At 28.9% G+C, this 18,660-nt stretch overlaps 1 long non-coding RNA gene across 1 annotated transcript; it reads right to left on the bottom strand.

The window, feature by feature from the left end:
* Positions 1–16,117: 16,117 nt before the first annotated feature.
* On the bottom strand, positions 16,118–17,974 carry LOC145956504 (uncharacterized). The gene is made up of 2 exons (XR_014432767.1): positions 17,703–17,974; positions 16,118–16,323 (listed from the first exon to the last, which is right to left on the bottom strand). It is a non-coding gene; the product is annotated as an uncharacterized LOC145956504 (long non-coding RNA).
* Positions 17,975–18,660: the final 686 nt, after the last annotated feature.

Below are 18,660 nucleotides of genomic sequence, written 5' to 3'. Positions count from 1 at the left end.
ATAATAAATAAAAATTTTGAATTTATAAAAAGTTGAAAGAATTTTAAAAATATTTCATTGATGAATAGCTTCTTAAATATTTTCATGCAAAATAATCATTTGTATTTAATATATCAAAGTTGATAACTAAAATTTAAAATAAGTTATTAATACATAAGATATAAATTATATTTAAAATTTACATAAATAAATAGTTTACATGTAAAAAAATATTTGTTAAATTTATACTAAATAATTTATATAATAATAAAATATTATTTTATTTTTAATAATTGATGTTTAATTATTAAAATTAAATTTATAAACAACTAGATGGATTGAGACACTTCATATTTTTAATAATTATATACAGATAGCATATTAAAAGATTGTGTATAGTTATTCAGGGAAAATATAAGAACTTTTTTATATTTGAGCGCTATAACGATTCACTAAAAAGTGGAGACCAAAAATAATTATATACCTCCAATATTTCTTTTATAATATGTATAGATGTATAAATTATAATAAATAAAAATCAAATTACATATCATATGAAATTTAAACAAATCTTTTGTCAAAAAAAAATCATAAAAATCTTTTTGGATAAGATAATTATCCATATATTATATGCAGAAGGTAATTTATCATAAATAAAAATATAATTTATATATTTTAAAATATTTTATTTATATAAATGTTAAATATAATTTATATATTTAAATATAATATTTGTAAATTTTAATTATATAAAATAAATATTTAATTTATATATTATACATATTAAAATATTAGTTACTGTGAAAATATGACGCAATATTGCTCTTTTATTTATTTGAGAGAAACTGTACATAGATTCTTCGTTAGGATATTCGTGGTACAAATTTTTAAAAAGTTTAGTGAGTATAAAAGTTGCTTATTACTACCTTCTTTTAAGTTACAAAGGAATGGTTGTTTGGAATATTCGGATATTAGAGTTTTAAAATATTTTATACATGTCCTCAAAAAAAATATTTAATAAAATATGTAAACTATTACTTATTATTTATTATACGAATAATAATTAAAACATTAATAAATTAATGCATAAAATATATATTTAATTTTGTTTTAATGTTAAAAATAATTTTAGTTCTTTGTTTTTAGAATTTATTTCGGTCTTTTAAGTTTTAAATTTAGGTTAATATTATTATTCCTATGTTAAGGAGAATATTACCAAAAGTAAATAGTAGTATTTAGTTTACAAATTTATAATATCTTATTCATTCTTTGTCTGGTAATTACGAGAGTATCATTTCCTATTTAAAACTTTTATGAATCAAAAAATTTTAATATTATTCTTTGGAAATAATAATGGTTTAGATTATGGGAAACAATTTTAATCTCTTATTTTACTTATCCATCATATGAAATTTGTTTTATCATATTTATCCACATGAAAACTATATAACTTAAGTAATGTTTAAATTGAAAAAAAAAATTATTAACATGATAAAAATTATGTGAAAATTGAGTCCTGTAGTCTATCAAAAATAAACAAACATTAGATTTTTTAATTTTTTTATTACACGCAAACTTGATTTTTATGCAATCTTTACTATTTTATGCTACTGTTTGGTTAGAGCATTGTGAGTTATATAATTTTTATATAAATAAATTTAATAAGACAAATTTCATTAAAATCAAAAGATCATTATTTCATAAAAACAATATTAAATCAATATAAAAAGTTAAATGATCAAAATAAATTATCATTATATAATAAATATGAATAATTATCTTATACGATAACATTTTTAGGAGTTATTTTTTTAAAGAATTATTTTCAATAATTTTTATTGTAACATTGTTTTTGTGTTTATGTATACTTATGTGTTTTATGGTGTTTGGTGATGTTTTGAGTTATTATGTTTTGCTTTTAGTTGTTTTTAGAGCTTTTAGGGTTAAAGAATCATTAAGAGCTAAGTTGTTTAAGTTAAGGTTAAGACTAACCAAAAATGAAGAAGGTATATAAGGCTATTAGAAAATAAGAATGTCATAAGTTCATTTTTAAAGAATTTTAGGGAGTGTTTGGTACGTAAAATATTTTTATTTTTCTGAGAATTTCAAAACGAGAATCTTAATTTTTCATGTTTGATGGTTATTTTAATTAAAAGAAATTCTTAAGAACATATTTTAAATGGAACCATTTTTATCTCACTTTTTCACAAAAATTCTCATGGAAAGGGCTGAGAATCCAACTTTCCCGAACTAGGAGGAAAGTTTTATGTATATAAATTGGCCATAACATCCTTTTTTAAAACAAAAAATATCTTTTTATTTCTCTTTCTCACCCTTTCTCTTTTATTTTCACTCTCCTTTTTTTTCTCCCTCCCTCCCCCATTCTTTAATTAAATAAAATGGAATAATATATTTTTATTCTTCTTAATTACAATGTATCATTTTTCTTTTTTAATTTTTGTTAATTTTTGTATTTAAATATTTTTAATAAGTTTTCAACTTTTTAAAATAGTTTAATGTCATATTTGTAATAAGATTTGAGTAAATAAAAATATATATACTGAGATTATTTTAATAAAGGATATTTTTTATAAATAAAAAAACATTAATATACCCAGGAATATACGTTCCCAAAAATCCTATATAAACAAATTTTAGTTATTCACAATAATCATGATTCTTGGGTATGAAAAAATGTTATCCCCTACCAAATGCCCCCTTAGAAAGAAGTTAGAGATGAGTTATAAAGTCAAGGAAAATATTTTCTTCTTCTAACTTCACCATGATTGACGAGATTCTCTCTTGAAGTTAAGTAGATGTTGTATAAGCAAATATTCGAGTTTAACAAGCTTAGATTTGTATAGAAAAGTTAACCATTGAGGGTTTGATAGTTTTTTTTTTCCTTTTTCTTCAAATTCTTGCCTCCTAAAAGTAAATTGAGGTAAGGGAAACTTGTTAAATCTTTTTAAGTTGATTTGTGTTGAGATCCTAGTTGTTTTAGTCCATTGGTGACTTGAATTGATGATTTGGGTATTTTGATGAAAGTGGTGCAGTTGGGGTACGTAACGCCTCAAGTTTTTTTAAAAATAATAAATGAAGCTTTTAATTACTAAAACATGTTTTTTAAATAATATGGCGGTTTTCAAAATAATTAAGTGTTTTTTATTTAATTAAGAAAGATTTTTTGAAATTATATAATATTATGTAAATTATTTGGAGAGACATATGTCTTATATTTGTTTAAATTAAATTAAGATAGGGTTGATTTTAAAAGGAGTTAAGACTATAGATATTTTGCTTTTTTTTATCTCTTTTTTCTCCTCAAACATAGAAGTCCTTAAGGAGAATATAGAGGTCATCGAAGCGCATGTTGAAGATCTCTGTCCTTTGTTTAATGTCTTTCAAGGTAAAAAGGAGTAAGTTATCTCGCCCTAGGATGTGAATCAATTATTTGGGTAGCAAGATTGGTCCACAAACCCTTTGTTGTAATTTTGTTGCTCTATATGGGACCTTAAGAATCCTTATTTGGTCTGAGAAAAACATAAATGTTTTGTTCCATGTGTAGCTCTATAGAGAGACTTTGGGAACCCCCTTGTTTAATTGTTTGAAAGAGATAATTCTCTGTCTGTATTAAATTATTAATCTTGATAACTTATGAATGCTCTTGATCAATGCATGTTTCGCTTTGTGCACGTGATATTGTGAATCTTTGTGAGAACTCTTAGGTTCTTTAAGAGACCCAATCTATTAATCATGGTAGAGATTGAAGAACATGACTTGTGGTTGAGTAATTGGTGGGTAATTCATGATGGAGGACCATCCTTGAAGGTACATGTGGGCCCCATCACTAGGTCCATGGCTAGGAGAGTGGAAGAGGAGGAGGGAGCTCACCCACCTAAGGACACCCTCCTCATGATCATAGAGTACTAAAATACTCTCCTAAGCTTCATTTGTATAGGGATATTTTATTTTCCAATTTTACCCTTGTATTTTGGGGTATCTTAGTCATAGGATTTATTTTCTTTTGTATTTCCCATTTTACCCTTGTATTATGGGGTGCTTTAGATCATAGGTTTTTAATTTTGGGCTAAGGTATTTAATTAGGGAGCTAGACGCATTTTTGGTGGTGTTTGGACCTATTTTTGGATTTAGAAAGGCTTAGGCCCAAGTGGAGGGCAAAGGTTGCATGGTCTTATCATGCACCTAGATGTAGCCTAACTAAACCCAAAGATTTCATCCTTGGCCACCAAGTTGCATCTAGGATTAATTTGGGTGTCATTTGGTGTGCATTTGACCTTGCATTTTCGGCTATGCACTCTCCAAATGCAACCCTAGATCCACTCCTATAAATACTCATAGCCTAGCACCTTGTACACACTTTGAATTATATGATATTGAGTGAGCATCTTTATGCCTCAAAATCCCATCCTTAGTCACTAGGTTAATTCGGCTAACCTATTTCATTCTCCACCCTTGGAGAGTGAAACCCTAGAGTGGCCTCCATCTTCATCTTGGAGTGAGCCAACCTACTTGAGCACCAAAACACTTCTGCCTACCCCTCCACCATCTTCACGCCCAAAAATCAATTCCACCCTAAACACCTCCATTTCTTGTCCTTTGGTGAACCTAGATCCTTGGGCAAGGTGACCCTCTTTAAGACGCCAAAATCATCCATGGAAGGGAGGTCTCCATCAATTCATTTATTAATAGTTGTAGCAATTTGTTTGATGGTGAAAGAGTGATTTATTATTTGAAAATTTTCATATGAACATAAATTAGTATTTACATAGTTTCTCTATGTCGTGGAGTGGAGCTGTTGAGAGGTCAAATCTGAGACGTGTTGCACAAGATTGTTATTTAATACAATTTTGAAATAATTTTTTATAAAAATATTATCAACAATACCCATGAAATTACCAACTGATATATTCATGGGTAATTATCGACGGATGTTTTAGTGGATAATTACCGATGAATGTATTCGTGGGTAATTATTTTTTATTAATAATTTATTTTAAAAATAATAAAATTAATTTATAAGTAGTTATGATAAATAAAATCTAAAATAGATAAAAAAAAAGTTAAAAAAATATATAAAATTTTTCTAGTCAAAGAAAAGTCTCTAAAAATGTTGACACAAAAAAAGACATTTGTGTTTTATATATAGAAGTTAATTATTTTTTTATTAGTTACTAATTTTAATTTAATATATATTTATACAAGTTTTAAATATGATTTATTGTTTTAAGTATAATATTTATTTATATATAGTTTATTATAAATTTTAATTATATATAATAAAAATGTAACTTGTAAAATACACAGACTAAAATACTAGTATTTTTTAATTATCATAAAAATTATAATAATATATTATATTGTAACTTGTGAAATACACCGGAATGAGAGGGAGTCCATAGATTGTACAAGTATGAGATTGTATAGTGCAGGATGGCTTAAAGAAATTAATTTGTACTATCTATACCAATAAAATGCATATACTTTTTAGTAGGTTATTCCATAGAACTTCATAGTAAAATGTGTTTGACATGGAGTAATTTAGGAATGGGTGATCTTTTAAGAAGTTTTCTGGAAAATGTGTGAGTGAAGACAAACCACGTTGAAAAGTCTTGTTGATTTATGGGGTCAGTCTCTAATCCTAAAAGCGGACGGACTTCTTAGAAAGGGCTACCCACGAAGGGTTCTGACCGATGAAGGGTTCTGACTAACAAGGAATTGCATGAAGTGTCGTGGAGTGGAGCTGCTAAGAAGTCAAATTTGAGTGTTATTTAATATAATTTCAAAATGATTTTTTATAAATATATATTATCAACAATATCCACGAAAATACCACGGATGTATCTGTGGGTAATTATTCATAAATAACTACCCACGGATATCTGTATGTAATTACCCACGAATGTACTCATCGATAAAGTTGTCGAGAAGTTACCCACGATTGAAAATTCATCGATAAATGTTTCATACGAGCAATTTACCGACAGATTATTGCCTGTCTGTAATCCGTCGAAAACAAAGTGTTACCCACGAATTTTTTGCGTTACCCACGGATTTTGGTCGTCAATAATTCTGAAATTTCTTGTAGTGGTTTCCCGAAATTTAATACTCATGAATGGTTGCTCGAAGGCCAATACTCATATATGATTGTCTAAAGACTAATACTCACGTACAATTGCTTGTAGGTTAATACTCATGTGTGGATGTCCAAAGGCCAATATTCATGTACAATCACTATTAGGCTAATACTTATGTACAATTGCCCAAAGGTCAATACTCACTCATGATGTATGTTTCACTTACAAGACTCTATACAACATTTCACCTAATGACTTATCACATAATCATGTCATTCATATAACATATCCATCATAAGACTCTTACACATACTTAGCTCAATCAAACATATAGCTCACAAGTACAAATATTTCAAATCCACATAACAACATATAGTACAATAGTTTATCACACAACATCTCAAACACATAGTTTTATCCCTTAACACTTCTCATATACATATTATAATTACTATTTAAACTTTTAGACAAGTCATAAGACTAAGTTTCTCTCTGTTTCCTAATGTTATTTAATACTTTCCATTCTAACTCAAAAATGTTATTTTTTCATCTTAAGTTATTATAACCTAGTATGGTATAAAGATGATACCTAGAGTTATATCTACGATATCAAATTAATTTTAATTTTACTATAAATTTAAGACAATAACATACAACTCCTATATTTACCTCAAGGTTAGTTTTGACATCTACTATTTTAAAAAAATACAAAACTATAACATTTAAGTGATATAGGTTGACCTTTGTTGGCTAATTTGATTATGTCTTGAGTTATAAAAATTCTTTGTAAGTGATTTCAACGCCATTAGAAATATAATATCCAAGGGTAAAAATCTCATGAAGATTATAAAACCTAATTCAATCATTCAAGTCTCTCGTAAGGCTTACAAGGTAAAGACATTACTTTTCGTGTATAGGATGTGAGGCTTAACTTTTAACTTACATAACTTAGTTGTTTCTTGACATTTTCATGTGATTCTCGAGTCTAAATTGTAGCCTTAAATGTTTATTTTCTAACCTAACAAACAAAACTGTATTTGGATACTCACATAGAGAGAGAAATAACATAAATACTAAGTATATTTTTACAAAAAATTTCAGATATCAAAACACTACTTTCACCATCAAACAAATTACTACCAATAATTAATTACTCAAATTACCCATCAATTACTCAACCACAAGTCATATGACTTAATCTCTATCATGCTCTATAGATTGGGTTTCTTATAAGAACCTAAGGTTTTTCATAAAGATTCACAATATCATGTGCACGAAACCAAACATACATTCAAGGTCATTCATGTAATCAAGATCTATAATTCAATATACACAAACAACTATCTCCTTCAAACAACCAAAAAATGGATCTTCCAAGGTCTACTTATAGAGCAATACAGGGCACTGCACATTTGTGTTTTTCTCATACCAAACAAATGACTTTCAAGGTCTCGTGTATAGCAACAAAATCATAACAAATAGATTGAGAGTTAATCTCGCTACCCTAACAATTATTCTACACTCCATAGCGAAACAACTAACTTCTTCCTTGCATCAATAAACGTTAGACTAAGGACGAGGATCTATAGGATGCGTTTCGATGACCTCTACGTTTTTCTAGACGATTTCTTAAGTTTCAAAGAGAAAAGAAAGAAACATATGAAGAGAAATGTAAATTATTTTCTCTTTTAAATTAACCTTTCCTTATTTTTAATTAAAACAAGTAGTAAAGTGCATATCTTTTCAAAATAACTCATATAATAAATATTATAATTTCACAAAAGCCATCATAATTTTATAAAATACATTTAATTAATTTAAAAGCACATATTATTAATATTATTTCAAAAAGCCTTACCATTTAATAAAAAAATTAATTAAATTTTTAAAAATATTATTTTATTTATTTCATTTATTTTCAGAAAATCGAGACGTTATTTAATTAAATCAACAATAATTGGTACATTTTTGCTTGAGTTTTTTTACCCATGTTAACTCTTCTAAGTTTAATGCTTACATTTTCATTGAGATTGATGGTCTTTATATATTAGAGTCATCAAATGAGTTAATCTGATTCAAGTATTCAACTTGACCTATCATGTTAAATGTGAGAAATTAGTTGATTTGATTTAGTCTAACTTTTACATTACTTGAATTAGATTGAGTCATCTTTTTTTTTATAAAAATTTTATATATAATTTTATAAAAAAAATATAGTTAAAAAGACTTAACACCTTTTAGTCTAATTTTAACCAAACCGATTGACCTTTAAGGCGTAGTCATTTCAAGTCTAAAAATAACAAACTCGTGTGACAAACCAATTTTAACAACTATATATTATTTTGTTTAAATCACTAACCAATGTATATCTCTAATTAAAGCAAAGTAATTTGAATCCTTCATGAATTACTATAACGACATGAAACTTTATTTAACAATAAAAAAATCTATTTTATTTAACATTTCTTGGGAAAAAGTCCAAGGAGTCCCACAAAAGCATGAGAAGTTAGTGCTATATAGCTAGCTAGGAGGAGTGGTGGTTCGTGTAAAACAAACACAAAAGAGTGGATTGTGTGTCATTTTCATTATCCATAGAATTGCAAAACATGCCAAAATGAGTCTACAGTGCACACCACATGTTCGGGCACAGATTTTTATTTTAATTAAATCTATGCCAATGGGACCATCATATACTCAGTACGGTCGCTGATCGAATGTGATGTGAGACACATCAAAGACATCGATAAGATGACATGCAAATATTTGATGCATCGAAGTGTCAAATTTGCATGTAACATTTAATACTCAATGTAGGACAACAACTCAACATCGATCATTCGCATCACTATATATTTGTATGTCATCGTGATTCATGAGCAGAATTTGGGTTAAGTTGTAATTCTCATACATGGATTTGTCCAAAATTTGATCTTAAATTGAAATGATTTTTAAATCTATATTGTTTATTATTTGTATAACAGATGATTTCATGTCACATACAGATATTACAAATACTTTATTTCATGTATAAAATCATTTTAATTTATTTTATCAATAATCATAATCTTAAAGTAAATTAAATAAACACACTTTTGTGAGATTATACAATCATTTCCCTATGTCTTTGATATAACCTACTTTTTTTTATATATAAAAAGATATTACCTACTTAGTTGTTTTGAAAATATTACACTAATATCCTTAGATACTAAATTGACCATGGTAATTATTTGAAAAAAAAACAATTACACTATGATTTATGTAAGGAAAATGTTAAAAAGGCACATACATCAATATAATTTACTCAATTTTATGAGATGTAAATATAATTTTAACAGTAGCATAAGTTCAATAAAAATGACTAAACTAATCTGTTAATATTTTGAAATTGAAAAATAAATAATGTTGAAAATAATCAATTATTATCCATTAATTACAACATCTTTATCTTTATAATAAATATTTTAGAATCTTTACTCGATTTGATAAAATTAAATTGATGAAGAAAATGAAAAAGGGAACAAGTAGACATGAAAATAGGCCATATCGTATCAGACTTTAAATATATAGATTAGACATATTTTATAAAATTAGTTTGAGTCTGATCTATTATTTATCATATATTTTTTTATAGGTCTAATTTAACCTTTTTAAAATATGACTTGACCTATTAGCCTATTTACAAGTCTATTTATATTAATAATATTAATTAGACCAATAAACTTAATTTTTTAAAAGTTAAAAAATTTATTTTTAATATGTAGTTTACTTAATGTTATTAAAACTTAAATTTATAAAAAAAATATAAGAGAAAAATTGAATCATTTTCTGTCGAAAAGACAATTCATGGGTAACCATGTATGTTAATATACACTCATGCACAGATTATAAACTTATAAACGTATAATAAAAAATAAAATAATTATATAAAAAGATATTTTAAACATTGGTAATTTATTTTTCTTTTATAAATTGATTTATATTTTTAATATATATATATATATATATTAATTTTTTATTATATTATATAAATAAATTTATTTTTAAAATATAGTTTGCTCAATATTATTAAAATTTTAAATTTTAAATGAAACACAAGACAAAAGTTGAATCATTTTCTGTTAGAAGAACAATTCATACTTAGTCATATCTTACATACGTTTATGCATAGTTTGTAAATTTATAAATGTATAATAAAAAAATTATATAAAAAATATTTTAAATATTGATTATTTATTTTTATTTATAAATTTATTTGTTTATTTATATTTTCAATAATATATATATATATATATATTAATTTTTTATTATATTATATAAATAAATAGGTTGAGCCATTAAGTCTAACAAATTGTTTACAAACTTAAATCTAAATATTTTATATAATTAATTTTTAAAAAAAAATTTAAAATTTTTATTAAATAAATCACATTAAATCAAACTTTAAAGATAAAAACTTTAAAAATCATAGATCTTTATCTAAAATCTAAATTATTCTTATCTCTAAATATAAGTAATAATAATAATTTTGAAGATTTGCGGTCGTTTATTAGCACTAATACAGGGGAAAAGAATGTAAAAGGTGGTGAACTCCATGTGTTTTATTCTCTTTATTTTATTGTGAAAGATATAACAAAAGTTGCACCGAATTGAAGTTTCACAAAAATATCCTCAGTGACAGTTCATGGACAAAAAAAAAAAAAGGATATGTTAATCGATTAGACACTTCTTTGTCATCATTTGAAACATGTTTTTAGATATATCTGTACACAATAAATTATAGAAATTAATACTGATAGATTAAAAATTTCATTATAGGTTGTAATCGATTGAATATTCATTTTAATTGATGAATATCTTCCCTTTGATGTAATCAAATGTGGATACATTTTAAGTGATTAAACTACATTTTTCATTTTAATCATACACATATGGATTATGAGCCGTGTTAGAAACATATATTCTCTAATTGTAACAAAAATATAGATGTGACTGTAAGTGGTAATTTTACTTTTAACTTATTAATTTAAATTAATTATTTTAATTTAAAGTTAAAAAATATTTATATTTTCAAATATAATATTTTTATAATATGCGTTAGTTATGTATTGAGAAATTAAATTATATTAGTTTAACTTTTATAATTATTACATTTTTTAATAACTTTAATTATAAACAATTTAACTATTAAATCATAATTTTATATTAACTTCAATATTTATGTCAAATTTTGTTAAAATTGAATAATAATAAAAAGGTAGTCAAATTATTAACATTTTAGTATATTTAAAAAAATATATACTACGTTAATTTTGATTTATATATATGATATCAAATAATTTTGAATTAATATAAACTTATGTACATACATGATTTAGGTAAAAGAAACTTTCAATATAACTGTAAGTTTTAAAATATATCATTCGATATGAAGTTATTGAATAATATAATAATTAATAAAAGTTATGTAATTTGATCCTTCCATTACACAATTTAATAAATTTATATAAATAAATAAATTTGGTTGATCCAATTATTAAATTATGATTTTATATTATCTTAAATGTATATGGTAAACTTTGTTAAAATTTGATATCAATAAGAAAGTGATCAAATTATTTATATTTTAGTATTTTTAAAAATTATATTATATTAATTTTGATTTATATGAATGAGCTAGCAAATAATTTTTTTTATCAATATTAAGTTATATATATATATATGTGTGTGTGAAAGGAATTTTTTAATTTAGTGGTTAGATAGACCAAATTCACTTTTTATGTATTATGTCAATATATGGAGAGTGATCAAATTATAGAAGTTTCATTAATTACTAGAGGGGTCGAGGTCTCTAATAATTATACACAGACAAATATTAAAAATTGTAGAAAATATAAATTTTTTTTTTACATTTAAGAGATATAAAGGTCCACTAAAAAGTGGAGACAAAAAATATGGTTCTTAAAATATATCTCCTTTATAATAGGTATTGTAACGACCCACCTGGTCAATACACACAACACAACACACCAGAATACTACACAGAAACGAACAAGTATATACATATAGGATCTAGAATATATATATATACAAGGTCCAAATCCGTCTAGAATCAGAGTGTACAAAATACATCCAGCAAATGCTAACTAAGTAGCTAAATACATCAAAAGAATAAAACTCCATCTGCCAGCTGCAGACCCTCAGCAAACACCAACCTAACCCTGCCCTACTCCCATACATAGTATGATCATCGCAGTCCAAACCACATGGAAACAACAAAGGGTAAGCTAGTGAAAAGAATCAACATACATATGTGAAATATGAATGATAAACAACTACAGCTATTAATACATCAGTCAGCTTAACAACATCAGCTTAAAATATCACAGCATTCAGCAATAACAGCACCGACATAGCGGCTATAGTACCACAATAGTGGCTAATAATAGCACCGACATAGCGGCTACAACAGCACCACAATAGTGGCTAATAACAGCACCGACATAGCGGCTATAACAGCACCACAATAGTGGCTAATAACAGCACCGACATAGCGACTACAGCAGTACCACAATAGTGGCTAATAACAACACTGACATAGCGGCTATAGTACCACAATAGTGGCTAATAACAGCACCGACATAGCGGCTACAGCAGCACCACAATAGTGGCTAACAACAGCACCGACATAGCGGCTATAACAGCACCACAATAGTGGCTAATAATAGCACCGACATAGCGGCTATAACAGCACCACAATAGTGGCTAATAACAGCACCGACATAGCGGTTATAACACCATAGTAGTGGCTAATAACAGCACCGGCATAGCGGCTACAGCAGTACCACAATAGTGGCTAATAACAACATACATCTTAGCACAACATAGCAATATCAGCATCCAGCACAGCAATATACATCAAATACAGCTTTACATCTTAATGCAGCATAAACAACATTCGGCACTACTCAGCTCAACATCCAAACACAGCTCACAGCACAGCCTAAACATCCTTAATTATCAATAACATCTAAAAGCACGGCATATTCATCAATTTTAGCTCAGTTTAGCATATATCTACATTTGTCAGCAAATTTCAGCACATAAATCATCATCTCATCCGCGCCCGGCGCACTCATGGTCGCGTCCGGCGTAGCACAACCAGAGAGCACTAAGGATCATTGCGCCCGGCGCAATTCCTATTGCACCCGGCATGATAAGAGGCAGATACCTCACAAGGTCTCATAAGCCCGGCGTGCAAACCCGCGCTCGGCGCAAGGTAAGCAGAGACCTTCCCAAGGTCTCACCCCCGGCGCAATATAAATTGCGCCCGGCGCCACCTCTGGCAGAGACTCCCAAGGAGTCCCTACGCCCGGCGAGACCAAGTCATGTCCGGCGTCACACCAGAATCACCAATCAACCTAAGCACCTAAAACAACTTCAACTTAACCAAATCACTAACTTAACCTAAAACAGCGTATCAGGAGTTATACTACTCCTACCATGCTCATTCTTATCTCATATGAAATATAGGAAAATTTCCTACAACTCTCATGAAGACCCCAAGTCTTAATTCTTCCATCTACCCTGTTAAAAATGATAAAAACCGCAACAGCTATAAGCAATGCTGACAGCTTGACCCCTCTTCGCTAAAACAGCCATAACTGGAGTTCTAAAACTCCTTTTTGGATGATTCCAGCGCCATTGGAAAGCTAACATCCAAGGGTACAACTTTCATTAAGACTATAAAGTCAAATTCTGAAAAGCAAACTCACGCCTGGCGCATTAAAATCACGCCCGACACAAATCTCAACCAGAGACCTACAGAGGCCTTTTGCGCCCGGCGCAATTAACCTGCGCCCCAGCGCAATATCACCCAGGGATTTCCCATTTCAAATCACGCCCGGTGCGAAGAACTGCGCCCTGCGCAACTTCAAACAGTAACCCTCACCACTTCGAAAATTTCACCCAAAACCTGCAAAAATCAACATCCCAGGCACATGCAATCGGCCCAAAACATCACATTTTCATCAAACAACCCGAAAATACCAGCTTTTTCAACATGCAACCACAAACAAGGAAAAATTCCCAAATTTTTATCAAAACCCCGGAACCCCCGAAAACCCGTTTTCATCAAAACAGCTCATCAATCATCAGAAAATCAGCCACTCAATGAGTTTATGAACTCATTTCCAACAAAATCAGCCAAAGAACTAGCTTCCCTTACCTCGGAGGAGAAGTTTCGAGCTTCTGGGAAGGAGAAAGGAGAAAACGAACGGAGAAAATGATGAACGGAGAAGGAAGAGTTCGCGCTTCAGCTTCATTCCCACACCTTTACACAGCTCCTGCGGCCACCAAGATAAGAGAATGAACAAGTCAAAGTGAGTGGGAGAGAAAGAATGAGAGAAAGAAGGAAGGTTGCAAGTGAAATGTTGAGAGGGAGAGAATGGAAAGACTGAGGGTCTCACAGGTATAGATTATATTATTTGATAACTATATAAAAAAAATGTGCTTGGTTGGTTTAATCGTTGATTTTAATACAAAAACTATTATTTGGTCAATCTAATTGTTTATATATATATATATATATATATAATGCTTTATTTCATTAAATCGAATAGACATATATTCATGAAAGTATATTGTATGTCAATTTTATAAAATTTTGTGTACTTAATTTATTTACTAATAATTTTTAATTTCCCAATAGGATTATAGAAATTTAATGTTAGTTATAAGTTATTTAGTGAATTAAATACAAAGACTTATCTTTGAAATAAGTGAATCATTTATTTACACACACACACATATATATATATATATATATATATATATATTATCAAAATTAAAACTAACATAAAATCAAATGATCACTTAAAAAATCACAATTTTATAAAATTTATCAATAATTATTATTTTAGGCATATCAATTTCTAGAGTATAAGTTAAAAATATTTTTATAATTTTAAATAATTTACGAAGAATTTATATTTGTGATGACAAAATAATAATGATAATGGCAATAATAATTGCATGAATACATGGTAAAGTAATAGTCGTAATAATAATAGGGATAACTGTATGTTAGTGATAATAGTGTTATAAATAAGGACAGATGTATGTTGTACATAGTGGGGCATAACTTTTTGACATTTAGTTATATAATATTATTATTATTATTTTATTATTATTCTCTCACTTATCTTGTAAAAAATTAAGTACTTTTAATTTTTTTTATTTTTAATTTAGAAAAAAAAAATTAAAGTCAATATATTATATTTTTGAAGTATATTTTTTATAATATATAATATTTTTATCTTATAAAAATAAGTCTCAAAATAAGTGTTATGTTAGTTTTTTAATATAGTATTAATTACCGCTTTCTAATTTATACCCTTTATAATATTTTTTAGAAAATAATTTGTATTGTATTATTTATGATAAAAGAATTTAATCAAAAGATTTCTTAATCTATATAAAATAAACTATGTCAATGCTTATTATGAGACAAAAAAATTTAAATATAACTTATAATTAAGTTAAGTTAGTAAAAAAATTAATGAGTGATAACTAACACAAGTTTATATTGTACTTTTGAAAAGAAAAAAAATGGACAAGATTTTGATATAGGAAATATAAATAATTAAAGGATCATTTAATTACTTATATAAGAAATATATTTTTTAAAAATATTAAAAATAATAAAAAAATCATTTAATATTTTTAAATTATGAAATCTCATAAAAAATAATTTAATGTGTATTTATATTTATAAAAATATAAAATTATTTATTTAATATTATAACTTTATGTTTAAATATTATTACCATTATTTAAAATTTATGAATCTGTGATCGGTTAATGGTGAGAATATAAATGATATCATAAAAGCAATATTTATAATTAAATTTTAGTTATTATTTTTAATATAAAATTATTATTTAATGTTTTAATAATTTATAGTAATTAATAAAACACTCGTATTGTAACGACCCGACCGGTCACTACACACCAACCTCAAAACACCGGAAACACCAGACAAAAAGAGCAAGTATATCTTTATAGGGTCTAGAATATAAAAATATACAAAGCCTTGATCCGACTAGAGTTAGAGTGTATCAAACTATCCTACCGGCAAAATACAACCAACTGCTACACCTAGTAGCTATTACAACAAAATATCAACAAAACATGGCCAGCTCCGCAAACCAGCTGCAGACTCACCACGAACCAAACACCTAATCCTGTTCTGCTCCCGTAAATCATACGATCATAGCAGTCCAACCACAAGGAAACAGCAAGGGTAAGCTAGTATAAAAAAAAACAACATACAACAAAATTCTAATAATCAGTACAACTTCAATCGTCAATACAACAACATTCTACTATCCATTCAATTTATGCAACCAACCTGCAATTTGATATAAATACGTCGTCATGCATATCACCTCGGAGATTCTCCTACAACAACTCAGCCGTGAAGGCCTACAACAACTCAGCCGTTAAGGCCTACAACAACTCAGCCCTTGAGGCCTACAACAACTCAGCCAATACGGCCTACAACAACTCAGCCATTACGGCCTACAACAACTCATATCAATATTCAACACACCTCAACTTTTTCAAACTTAACATACAACACAACTTATCCACATACACTCAACTTATCAACATACAACTCAACTTATCAACATACAACTCAACTTATCAACATACAACTCAACTTATCAACATACAACTCAACTTATCAACATACAACTACATAATTCAATACATAAAAGGAAATGTCTCATCCCCGCGCCCGGCGCCCTCGAAGTTGCGCCCAGCGCAGTACAACCAGAGAGCCCCAGGGGGCTAGCGCGCCCAGCGCAAGCAGGCTCGCGCTTAGCGGGACTCAGCCAGAGAGCACAAGGCTCTCCCGTGCTTGGCGCAATACTAACTGCGCCCAGCGCAGGCCAGACAGAGACTTCAAGGAGTCTCACGCGTCCAGCGCACCTAACCCAGCGCTCAGCGCGGGAAAGGCAGAGACCACCCCTTGGTCTCGCGCCCAGCGCAATTCGAAATTGCGCCCAGCGCCCACGAGGCAGAGACTCCCAAAGAGTCTCACGCCCAGCGCGACAAGGGTCGCGCTTAGCGCAGCCTCTAGAGCCCAACAACAATTACAATGGTATCGCGCTTAGCGCAGTCCAAGTCTCGCCCAGCGAGGGCCAACCAGAGACCTACGTTCTCAAGCACGCCCAGCGCACTCATCAAGGCGCTCAGCGAGCTTGGCTAAATGAGGTCCCATGGCGGCCACGCGCCTAGCGCGATGAACAGGGCTCAGCGCGAAGCTCATCTGAAACCTTACCAAGTTCGAAAATTTTCCCAAAGTACTTGCAAAAATCACATCCAGTACATGCAATTCGGCCAAAGTAACCCATTTTCATCCAAGAGTTCAAAAATAACATCTTTTTTAACATGCAACCACAACTTCATCAAAAACCCCAAATTTATCAAAAACCCTGAAAACTCAAAAACCCCATTTTTCAACAGTCCCAACTTGAATTTTTTTTTTTAAAAAACTAACCAACAAATGAGTTCTGGACTCATACACAGCCAAATGCAACGGAAATAACCAGCTTCCCTTACCTCGGGTGAAGAATCCGAGCTTCCGGGAAGAGAAACGGAACGAAGAGGAAGAGAGTTGGAGAAGAAGAAGAGAAGCTTGATCGGAGGAGAAGAACAAGCTTGGACAACAAAGAGCTCCGAATACTCAGCTAGAAATCCGAACTACTCCACCCCACCACCTTGAGACAGCAAGAAATGGAGAGTGAGTGGGGAATGAGAGAGTGAAGAGAAAGAGTAAAAGAAAGTGAAGGAGGATAAGAGGGAAGGGGTCTCACACGTATCACTTCATATGTTCCATATATATATATATATATATATATATATATATATATATATATATATATATATATATATATATATATATATATATATATATAAGAAATACGTTCTTTATCATTTACTTTTAACAATTTTTTTTAATAGTTCCTCTATTTTTGATCATGACCCGTGAGTATGCAGAAAGTGAAGGACAGGTTAAAATTCGGTCACAATTTTCAACAACTGAATGGGAGACAAATGTGCGTGGAATGTGGAAAACCATAGGTTGGTGAAGACTTGGATTTTGGAATATGCGCATAAGAGAGTCTCACTCGCGTGGTATATAGTTTCATGCTATATTTTATTCTTAAAAAAGTAGCTAGAAACAAAGACTATCCATCAAACATTATCTTAATTTGATAGTACATACACGTCATCGCAATAACTTGTTAAACCAAATAGTCACATTTTATTAGTTTTAACGTGAGGTAAGTCGATTATAGATTGACTTAAACGTTGTATGCACTTTCATATTTGTAAGTTTGTGTATATGTACAAACTATAAAGATGGATACATGATGTGACAAAAAAAATGGATACATGATCCTCGTAATATTGCCACAATATTCTTAGTATATAATGGTTAAGGAAGGTATGTAAATAAGTAATGTTTGAGGTTTTTTTTTAAATATTAATATATTAATATAAAATATTTATTATT

This window comes from Cajanus cajan, chromosome 3 (genome assembly GCF_000230855.2).
Source record: "Cajanus cajan strain Asha chromosome 3, NIPB_CcT2T_4, whole genome shotgun sequence".
In the NCBI taxonomy this organism is placed as follows: Eukaryota; Viridiplantae; Streptophyta; class Magnoliopsida; order Fabales; family Fabaceae; genus Cajanus; species Cajanus cajan.
The sequence above is the reverse complement of the archived record's forward strand: the minus strand, read 5'-3'. Positions and strand labels throughout refer to the sequence as shown.